Raw genomic sequence first — 11,362 nt, forward strand, 5'->3', positions numbered from 1 at the left:
GCTCGATGACTAAAGTGTCTGACTTGCAAGCCTGAAGACCTAAATTTGCATCTCCAGAACCAGATGCAGTCTGGCACCGAAGCAAGCATCTGTAATCCCAGTACCCCTATGGGGAGACAGAAGGCAGAGGCAGAAGAGCTGAAAGCTAGCAGGCCAGTGTCCCTGGCAAGCACAGCAGTAAACAAGAGAGGTGTTGTTTCAAGCAAGACAGAAGAATAGAAGGTGAGGACACAGCCCCCAAGGTTGTCCTCTAGTCTCCAAACATATTCTATGGCATAGATGTGCATGCACAGAGAAAAAGAGAGAGGAGGAAGATGGAGAGAGAGAGGCAGGGAGGGAAGAAAAAAGGAATGGAGAAAGGGAGGAAAAGAGGGAGAGAGAGAATGAATCAAGAAAAGCAAGAATGTTACATTTTTGAAGAGAAATAACCTTTCAAACACAGGGATTCAAGGCAAGACTGTATCACTCTGCACTGTTTGCCTGACATACTTAGCACCTCCTTCTGTCCACTGTTCTCACTCCCAATAACCCTCTGTCTTCTCACTTCAAAAGTTTCCTTTTCCTTTGCCAACTATTATTACCTTTCTACAACATTCTAGAGTTGTGAAACATGCCCCTCATTAAATTAAGACATAAAAGTTAACCCCCAGACTTGTATCAAAACATTTTGGGGCAGTTGATCTTTAGAATGTTAGTAATAAAACAGCAAGACTGCTCTTGCTTGTTCACTGATTATTAGTCTAAAATTCCACACTGGTCTCTAAAGTTAGGGAAGGAAAGAGACAGAAAAAGAAAAGTCGGGGAAATGAAAGGACAGAGGGAAGGAGGGAAGAAGGAAGGGAGTGAAGGAGGAAGAAATAGAAAGAAAGGGAAAAAAGAAGGCGGGAAGGATCTTTATAATTTTGGTTAAAATCTTTCCTGGTTCAGTTGAGTAGAGTAACCATTCTGAAGCCCTTTCTGGCAAAACATTCCCACAGGCTTCATGATAATTACTAAATCTATGGGTCATTAGGGTCTCTTGCTAGAACTTGCTATGTCTACAGTAGCCACACTGTTAATTTAAGAGGACACACATGTGCTTTAATTACACAGCCCTTGAGAGAAAACAAAATTTAAGTAACATGAGCAGAGGACAGCCAACTGCTGACACTCTTTCCAATAAAATGTGTTTAGCTCTAGGCTAAAGCTCACTGACTTTTCTCTCAAGGTGTCGATATGAAAACTGCTCCTGGGATTGACTGAAATGCCTCTCTCTATAGAGAAGATACAGTATACAAAGCTCACATCAGCGTCATCTTGGGCTTTTCTGTGTCATCAGAAGAGAACTTGGACCTGAGATGATTACAGTGGACAAATCCTATAGATGCTGTTCAGCATTTTTGTTTCTTCTCAGTGGACACAGCCTCGTGAGCCAAGCCACCAGCCTTGGGGTTTAGTCCTCAGAATATTTGCTTTCTTAATTTCTGTAATTTTGGTATATAATCTTGAAACAACTGAAAAAGTGTATTTAATGGTTTTCAATTTTCAGCATTCTTGGGATATTCAAGAGCTTGAAAAGAACATCACTTAAGAAAGAATGGTGAAGGAAACATTCCCAATCCTGACTATCTCATCTCACATCTAGACTTCCCTGGCATTGATCAGGACTTAGGTCACTCTCTAAGAATGAGTAGGAAAATCAGTTTAAGATAATTTGCTATGTTATGCACCCAGTGCTAGAGTCCTGAAAATGTCTTCACAGATTCTTAGGCATTCATACATCCAAGTGGCTTTTACCTGCATCTGCCTTTTCAACCACAGGACCCCAAGCCACAACAGAGAAAAAGACTTTGGAAAAAAAGACATGAAAAGTATAGTCCACAAACAAACCTGGATGCTCCCCACTCAATGAAAAAATTTATCCATGGTGCTGCTGGTTGGAAAAAGCCTCATGGAATCAAATCATTTCTCAGTTATTGAAGAAGCAGCCTTCCTCTTTGCTCTTCTCAATAATATTATTCTTTACACCTTCAACAAAAAGATCCCTAAAATATCATTTTTAGCGTGTTGCTTTCTGAGGAAAAGCTTAAGAATATTCTCCATGCTGGTGTCTTCATGTTACTTAATTTTTTTGTGATTTGTTTCTTAGTAAGCTCAGTCTTTAAGAGGTTATTAGTCAAGCTTTGTCTTAAAAAGGTAATACTGTGGTCAGCATTAAAAATCCAGATTTTCCACAATAATAGATCTCTGTAGAGGAAAACTCTGATCTTCGCCCATGTCTGCCCTCTTCACCCATCATCCCTCACAAAGGCCACATATGATAATGTCAGGAAACACGTGTAATTGATCTTCATAAATTCTCCTGACTTTTGCTTCTACTTCCTGAAGCAAATTGGAGCTGCTCTCTCCTAGCAAAGGCCTCCTGCTTCTTTCCAAACTTGCATCAATCTACACAGTTCCATGAGGAAGAACGGACAGAGCAATGAAACCTAGATTTGTCAAGTGTACGGGACTCCAACAAGTGCCATTTTCTCTGGAATCAGCTCTTCTGTAAGACGTTTAGTGTAGGCACAATTATAGTGGTTTCCCGCTGAAGAAGCTAATATCCCAGACTCTTACCTTTACTTCGGGCCTTTGCTCATCCTCATCATCCCATGCCTACATCCCTTCACCGAGGCTGGATGCAGGTCCACCACACGCCTCTGCTCTCCTCTTCACGGCCTCGTCACAGTTCTTCCCTATACTTCCTTCTGGGACGGTTCACTCTCCCACCTCCAGAGTATCTGATCTTGTGACAACACCACACAAATTGTAATTCCTCTTCCCACTTTGGTTTGACGTCTCATCTCCACCGGAATAATTATCCACATACGACCCATTTCATCTAAACAAGTCAGAAATTCTAATGAGAAGAACTCGTATTGTCCAGCCTTTTCGAGGCCCATAAGCATTCTTCAGGCCATGTGGCACATACCTTTTGCTAGCTTTCATTATTCTGTGTAGAAAGAGAAGCTTTTCTTATCACCTGTGCTTAGTGAAGGACCCAAATTCTACCTAGGCTGCCTTTACTTGACAAGCTTCGAGATCTTAGAGCTGATAGAGTTTAAAGCCAATATAAGTTTAAAGAAATCTTTAAAATGTTTTGTTATAAATCCAAGGACTTTTGGGAAGAATTACACTCCTACTTTACACACCTCAAAGGAACTAAAAATTTATGATACATGGTGTAATAGTTGTTAACAGACTTTTAATGATAACAGAAAATAGAATAAATAAGACTCAATTACTGTTGATATAATTTATTGTCCTGTTTCTCACAAACTAAGAAAGAGAAAGGGCAATATGGTCAAATGTACTGAACCCATTTCAAGATTATTGTTTTATTTTTTTTATTTTGGGTAGTAAATTCCATATAAATAGCTATCTGTTTTGCTTTTGTTTGTTTTAGTCAAGGTCCTAACACCTAGTCTGGAAAAGTAGCAGACATTTGCCCCAAACCAGAAGCAATTCTCCCGCCTCTGCTTCTGCTTCCTGAGTGCTGGGATAAGGGCATGCTTTCACTCATGTTTCTGACATTGTATGTACTTACAACACTGTCATCCATCCCTGAACTTGTCGTCGTTGCCTTGCATAGTGGAGTTATAGAAATGTTAAGGTATTTGTAACCTAGATTGTTTCCTTTTTAAAGTACATGACCTAAATATTTTTAAAGAAGTTTACTGTCTTGTATTAGATATGCCCGGACTATGAAGACATATTGGAACAGTGAGATTAAAAAGAAAATGAAATAAAGCTATAGTTCTTCAAGTTGTCAGTAGATTTTTGTGGGTGGTCAGAAAGACATAAAGTATGTAAGTGAAAGAGGGCATTTCTAATTTCTATGTTTATTATATATATCTTCAAGCCACATGCTCCCTCAGTCCAGAGGTCTCTGGTTTGCAGCCATAGTTCTTAACTGTACGGAGTGGAGAAGCTGGAGAAGGTTGAAAGTGATCAGCACATGGGTGAAGAGATCAGCACGTGGGTGAAGTTTCTACAGAGTTGAGGGAGATAAGCCCTTAGCTAAGCAGAGGCAGCATTTCATCTAAGGGTAGTGATGGGGCTTGTGCCCACTGAACCCAAAGAGATGGAAATAGCAAGACAAAGACAGTCACAGAATAGTTTAAGCTCTGGATATTTTCAAAGTATTCAGAACATTTATGCTAATTAGACTCACAATGAATCTGATTATTTTGGTCTCTTCAGGAAGACTATTAAAAGATCTGGGATGACATGAAGGAATATAAAAAAAGCAAAGCTGTATTACAGACACCAACTTTGTTAAAACAGTGACTCATGGTAGATCAATTTATCGAAGTCCATAAGTTTAATTACACTTGTTTTCAAATCTTTTCCCCTTTTAAGTCAATAAAAAAATGAAAAAGGTAAAGTTTTTTTTTCATAGGAAAGAAAACCATACTTGGAGAAAAAGGTGGCAGAATCTAATTTAACATCTACAGGGTTTTTTTTTAGTGATGTTTTAAGGGGTGGGAAAGGTCAGTTACATATGGTTGCAATTGTTGGTGCATGATTACAGCAAGCCCTTTTCGTTAAGAGGGGGGAAAAGATTTATGTTCTTTGGTAAAAGGACATGTATCATGTGAATGACAGTGAAACATACCAGAACAGAGGTAATAGGGGAGATAAGGGAGCAGACATTCAGAGTCATGCTAAGAGAGACACGCAGGGAGAGAAAGCCGGACACCCATTTGCTGCAATGACCACACGAGTCATTGAAGAGTGCTCCTCACTCCCCGTACCATGCCTCCACTAGCTTTCAAAAACCAGAGCATGAAAATATACTGGCACTACCAGAGTTAATTTTGAAAGAAAGATGCTTCATACAGGAAAGTCCATGATACTTGTGACCCTCAGAATAAATACCCAGGGTACAAATGGCACTGAGGGAGGAAACAGTCTCTAAGGCATACATAGATGACTACCCTTTTCCAGGTGAGCTCTTCAGTTTTCCCCTTGTGTTTCATGAGGAAATAATTGAAATAGAGGTAGGCAAACTTCAGTGGATAGTGTCCACTGTTAGAGAAGCCATGCTATTCATGCTTTCTAATTTTTTAAGTCAGAAGCAGTACAGCTTCCCCACCTTTCGCAGATCCTGTCCTTTTGTTTCTCACAAAACAAAAGAAATAAATTTTATTTCTTATGCACTAAGAAATAAAACAAGATTCTTTGTTAAGTTCTAACTAAATGTCCAGCCCTATGCTTATGCATTTAGAAACCCACAGTTGTAAGCTTCATTTGGGCAACTGGATTCTGTAACTTAAATCAGAGGTAAGCACAGAGACCCTGGGAGCAGCTCCACAGGGCTCATTCCTCCTCCTGGAGACCCACTTACCATGTGACCTTTGGTAGATTACCATTTGAGTCTTGGTTTTCCTGATCTGTAGAATGTGGAAATTCATACTACCTATCTCACAGTGCTATTGCTAGGATTAACTTATATAGTGTTAATAAAGATCTTAGGCAATCCCCAGAACCTGGTAGGCTTCTACTAAATGCCAGGAGCTAAGGAGGTAAGCAGGAAAGTGTGCAAGCCAGCACTGCTGGGGTTTGGCCTATTGCTCTATTTTTATTTCTCCTTGGATCATGTGTATGATCACACCAAGTATTTACAGGTACAAAAATGGATTCCTTGTGTTGTAAGATCATTGGATTCCAGCTCATCATTATTTTGATTCAATAGTATCGTAATAGTACTGTAGAGAGGCACATGTTCAGTATGACAATCATAGTGAGCTAAAATTCTGGTTCCTTTTAAGAGCTAATCTACAACGAATCACTGCATCATTAAGCTAACATGTACTGTAGTATCAAATAAGCCCTGACAGACATCACTCATCCCACATAAACACGGGATCTCTGTCTCTCTCCCCACCTCTCCTGCCCTGCCCCAACACACAACCTTTGTGATTTGGACAATTTTTTCAGGGGACTTAGGAATTGAGGTTACTTTTATCTTGTAATTTTCTATCCTTCTTATACACAAATGAAGAAAGGGAGAGAAGACTAAAGGGAAGCAAAGAAAGAGGTGTACAGGAAAATCAAAGATGGAGAACGCTAACCATTTTAAAGTGCCCTGGACTGGAAATGACATTTGATTTCTTTTTACGTCATATCAAGAAGAATTAGTCTCATAAACACCTCCGAGGAAATTCTGAGGCACGCGGATAAAACAACTACCATTCTTATCTGTGCCACATCACAGGGTGGTGTAGGTCTGTACTTCTCTCCAGAATACAGCAAGGAGCCTTGTGGGCACTGGGATCCCATTTGGGGCCTATTTATAGTGAACACACATTCCTGAAATGAGGTGGACAGAGGACATATGTTGTCATAACAAGGTCCTGGGTGCATAAGACATTTTAATAAAGATCCCCGGTCACATTCTAACATATGTTATGAGGAGCAAAAATACAGATTTCATGAAGAACCTGATAAAAAAAAAGTTGGACACATTTATTCTGTGAATATAAAAGGCTACTAGAATAGGATACATTCTGAGAAATAGTATACGACATGGATCCATGTCCACCTCAGGGTCGGGAGGGGCTGGAACAATGGTTCCACTTGTGGGTAAGGGCACATGTTTTTCTTATAGAGGACCCGAGCTCAGGTTCCAGCACTCACATCCAGCAGCTCAGAAATATCTGTAACTCCACCTCCAGGGGTTCTAACTCCTTCCTCTAGTCTACAAGGACACCTTCTCAACATAGCATACTCACACAGAAATGAATAAACAAAAAATTAAAGTGCAAAAATTTTTTGCTAAAAAGAAAAAAGATAGAGTGTGTCAGGGGAACTAGAATTTTGAGTTCTAGAACAGAGTTTGTCAACAAGCAGACACAGAGGCCATAAAGGATGGCCAAATACTTCCCTGGGAACTTAAAAACATTTCTCATTAAATCTGAACTCTGGAATGAAAGGAGTCATTAAAAATGGTTTTCCAAATATCATATTGACTGTGCTTTTTCCAAAAGGTCTTCTCATTTGAACAATTACATATGTTAAGTTATAATTCATTTTAAGTAGTTTATAAACCAAATAGATTACATGTGTATGTACACAGCTCTCTTAAAGGACCACAACCCAATGGTACATAGGCCAAAAGAAAAGACCCATTAGCCTCTGAAATACCCTCAAAGCTGAGGAAAAGAAAAGGCTAATTATCCCCTCAACGACTACCAGATTTATACAAACGCATAAACATGCGTGCAGACAGGCACACATACAACATGACTGCAGGTTTTTGTTCCCATTTTTTCAAAGAGCTACCACAGACCGTGAGTTAAATTTAAAAACTAATACCGGAGTCTTCTTTGGGGTTTATTTCCAAGATGTCTTTAATTTTCATTTCACTTTAAAGAAGCTGAAACAGACGATCACCAATACTAGATCACTTGCATACTTCATGAAGGAACACCAGGTAAATTCTCAGTCATTGGGCCTATCATTAAATTTCAATTTATTTTTATGGATTTATATCTTATTGACTTTTCCAATAACCTGAACAGCTCTTATTTCCAACTGAGTCAGGTAGGAAGACATTTACCAAGCATGTGCTCAGATTCTTCTATTCCCCGTGTAGAACAATTGTGATCAAGAATATTATGCAAGTTGATTTCCAAAAACATCCAAAAGCAAGAAACTTGTTACTGAAGTCAGCACATGCAGCCCCATCACAAAAACACTACAGTTATACTTCTTGTGTGTAGCCCTAGCAGCTGACAAACCACCATCACAGTTTTGTAGGCACTACAGAATCTCCCCAATTTAGTAAATGTATATAGTTTCGTAAAGCAAATAAAAAGGTATTTTACACACACACACACACACACACACACACACACACACACACACACACACTTTCTCTTAGCTGAATCGAACTACCATAAGAGAGTATAAGCAAGATGAATAACGATTACTTCCTGTAGTTCTATGGGCTGAAAGTAAGAAACAGGACATCTTAGGGCTTTCTTCAGGCAGAGACAGCCATCTTCTTACTGTGTCATCAGACGATAAAAAGACAGCGAGCTAGTGTTGTGATCTCCCCTTATTAGGGCACCAATCACTTTCCTCAGGGCACCAATCACCTTCTGAAGATCTCAGATCCAAATATTATCAAGTTAGGATTAGAGTTTCAACATAAAAATTGAGGATTACAAATACTCCATCCTTTGCATATACATACATACCTATAAAATATATTAAATATAGTTATAAAATATTCATACATGAAAATATTTGTCTCTCTGTGTGTTTAATGCAAGTAGGTACATTCTTCCCTTTTTATTTCCCAATTAGTTGCTCTCTTTTTTTTTCCTCTAAAGAAACTAGGAACACTTTGCATTTTGGATAAGCAGAGTCAGAATCGCACAGGTGAGTTCTGCATCTCCACACGTTTCCACATCCTTCTAGACTTCTTGGTGAGAAAGGAGAACTTAATGTTGGAGGCTCACGGACCTAAAATAAGACTCAGTTCCCAGGAACAGTGTCTCTGTTCTGTTCTTCCTTTTTGTTTATTTTCTAAATACAAGCTTGCAGATCTTACCCATTACCCATCTTATCACAAATAAGTTGATTTTGTGATAATGGTATCTAGTCTCATAATGTTTTGAGAGTGCCAGATAGTTTTTTGCAGATGATCTCCAAAAAGTGAGACTCACCGCTCCAAGAACACCTTCCCAGCCCTGGAGTTGTTGCTTTTGTCCCAGGTCCGCCCTCTATGCAGATTACACTGGCTAGGCATTTCCCCACAGGGATCTAGAACATACACAAATCAGAACTGGGTACAGACTTCAATCAAGACAATTCTAAACACAGAGCACACTGTAACAGTAAAGGGGTAGTGGCATCTCTGCAGGGCCAGAAGAATCTTCACATAAGCATTAACCTTTCTTCTGTTCTTGGCTTTGAAAGAAAATGAAACATCTTATATAAGAAGCTGGTTAGAATATTAAGAAGAACGAACAGAATTTGCTATATAGAACAGATTGGCCTAAAACTCAGAGATGGACTTGCCCCTGCTTGGTGAGTGCTGAGAATATAAACATGTGCCATTGGGCCTGGCAGCAAGTTAATTTTAAGGAGGAAGACCCTAGAAGATGATGAGATGAGAAGACGGCTCCTGGCTCTCACCTAACCCCTCCCTCCTTAGCCCTTAGCACAATTCCACAACCTGATCCCCTTCTCGGGCTTCACCCATCCTTTCTCTTATCTCTCCAGCCACAAAGAGTTCCATGTTCTACTCAGAACGTGGAGAGGATTTATTTTTCCCACCCTAGCAAATTTTTAAAGATACACACTTTCAGGACAAAAAGTAATAGAAAAGCAAAATGCAGCACAACGAAATAGCATAAAGCAAAATTTTTCTGTCTTCAACTTTTTTTCATATTCCCACTTCTAACAGAACACCTACCCTTATGATAAAGTTACAAGGCAACAGGAAAACCATCTCTATATAACCTGCAAAGTGTGGCTTGCATTAAAAGTGTCTAAATCCTAGTAATAAAGAAATGACAAACTGTAAAATGGTTATTTGGATACTTTCATTCTACCAAAAATATTGAATATAATAGCACTTATTATGCCAGTTTGAAAACACTTTAAAACCAGAGCATGTCACTGGACAGTATTACATAAACGATACTTTGGAAGATGGTGGTGGTCTATCCTCATCTAACCATCCAGACTCAACTTTTGCATCTGAAGGGACCATTCACATCATGATGAGGAAATTGCTTCGTGGGCAGAAAGCATTGAGCGTCGCTGTTGGAAAGCTGCCTTTGTGATAGATATTGTTGGATTTAATAATCCGAGTAATTATGATTATTATCAAAAAATATTACCCCAATCTGCCAAACTGAGCCATTCTCTCCTTTGTTCTTATTTTGATTCTTATACAATTGATAAAATATTTAAAAAAACAGGCTCTGATCTTAAGTGTATAAATTAGATTGAGGCAACAGAGAGACTAGGTATCAAACTGAAGCTAAAAGCAATGCACAAATCAGAGCACAATGTAACAGTATCTTTACTTTGATAAGCCCAAAACAGAGTTAACTTTTTAAAGGTGCCATTCTGCGGTGTTCAATGTGAGTGTGACAAGGCAAGAAGTCAATCACTGCTTCCTGTGAGTGCAGGATTTGTTTTCTATAATCTGGGAGTGAGTGATTGCTCTCTAGTCGCAAAGACTGATCTCTGAGAAATGGAGAGACATTCTCAGATCCCACTTCCTGAGAAGAAATCATGCTTTCACAATTCAGCAAACATCAGACTCTTCCAGTAAATACAGAGCATCATTAAAACTGAGAACAGAAGCTCTTCCTCTCCTTGAATGTTTGAATTCAGCTACAGACATGAAGCTGGTTCAAGCAACCTGTGACATGGCGACCTTCAACTTCTAATTGGCCTTGGTTAAGCAGATTCAGGAGGAAAGCACTGTCATCTGTCCTGTATGCTTCATGAGCATTTGTTCCTGAATCATCCCCATTTTCCTCCTTCAATAATAAAATCATCTTCTAGTCTTCCATGATTTTTCTATACATATCTTTTTTGATCGTCACTGATCTTTTGTTCTGCATCTGCTGTGTAATAGTAGCTTCTGTCCTACCCCCACAAAACATATTAAGCTTAATAAATATATTTATAAGAATTACTTTGTATAGTCCTTTTGCAATCAGCCATGCTGGGCATGATGGCCCAAGATGATGAAATCCCATTGACTTTTTGTAGCAAATTAGTCTACCACCTAATCGGTGAACCCTGCTAAGCTTTTGAATTATGACAAGAACCAGCAGCTCAGTTAGAACACTCAAATGAATTATATCAATTCATAAACTTGTTCATGTCCAGATTTCATTAGCCACACATTAACAGCATTTTATGTTTATTACTGTTCTGACATAATCTATAAATAACTGAAATGCTAATCATAGTGTTCTGCCGGGCATCATCATTTAATCATAAAGAGATACATTATTATAAACTATAATAGATAATAACAAGCCTGGGTCAATGGCCGCGTATTAAAAGATCACAATTATATCCTATAAGGGTATGTACCTCATACATTTGATGACACATAGGTCCATATCTAATCACTTGCAAATGTTTCCCCTCTGACACACTTGCAGTACAAGGTGACACAATTAAGAAAATATGCTTGTAAAACAGTACAATCCTTAAACATCAAAGTAAACAGAGAACAATTAATAGTGGGAGATAATATCTTCTTGCCATAGCCAATTCAATTAACTCTTTATTGTTAGGTATTTTCTTCAGTATAGAAGGAACTCATGTGCCTAATATCTGGCAGAACAAAAAAAAT

Source organism: Microtus pennsylvanicus, chromosome 12, assembly GCF_037038515.1.
Source record: "Microtus pennsylvanicus isolate mMicPen1 chromosome 12, mMicPen1.hap1, whole genome shotgun sequence".
NCBI classification, from domain to species: Eukaryota; Metazoa; Chordata; class Mammalia; order Rodentia; family Cricetidae; genus Microtus; species Microtus pennsylvanicus.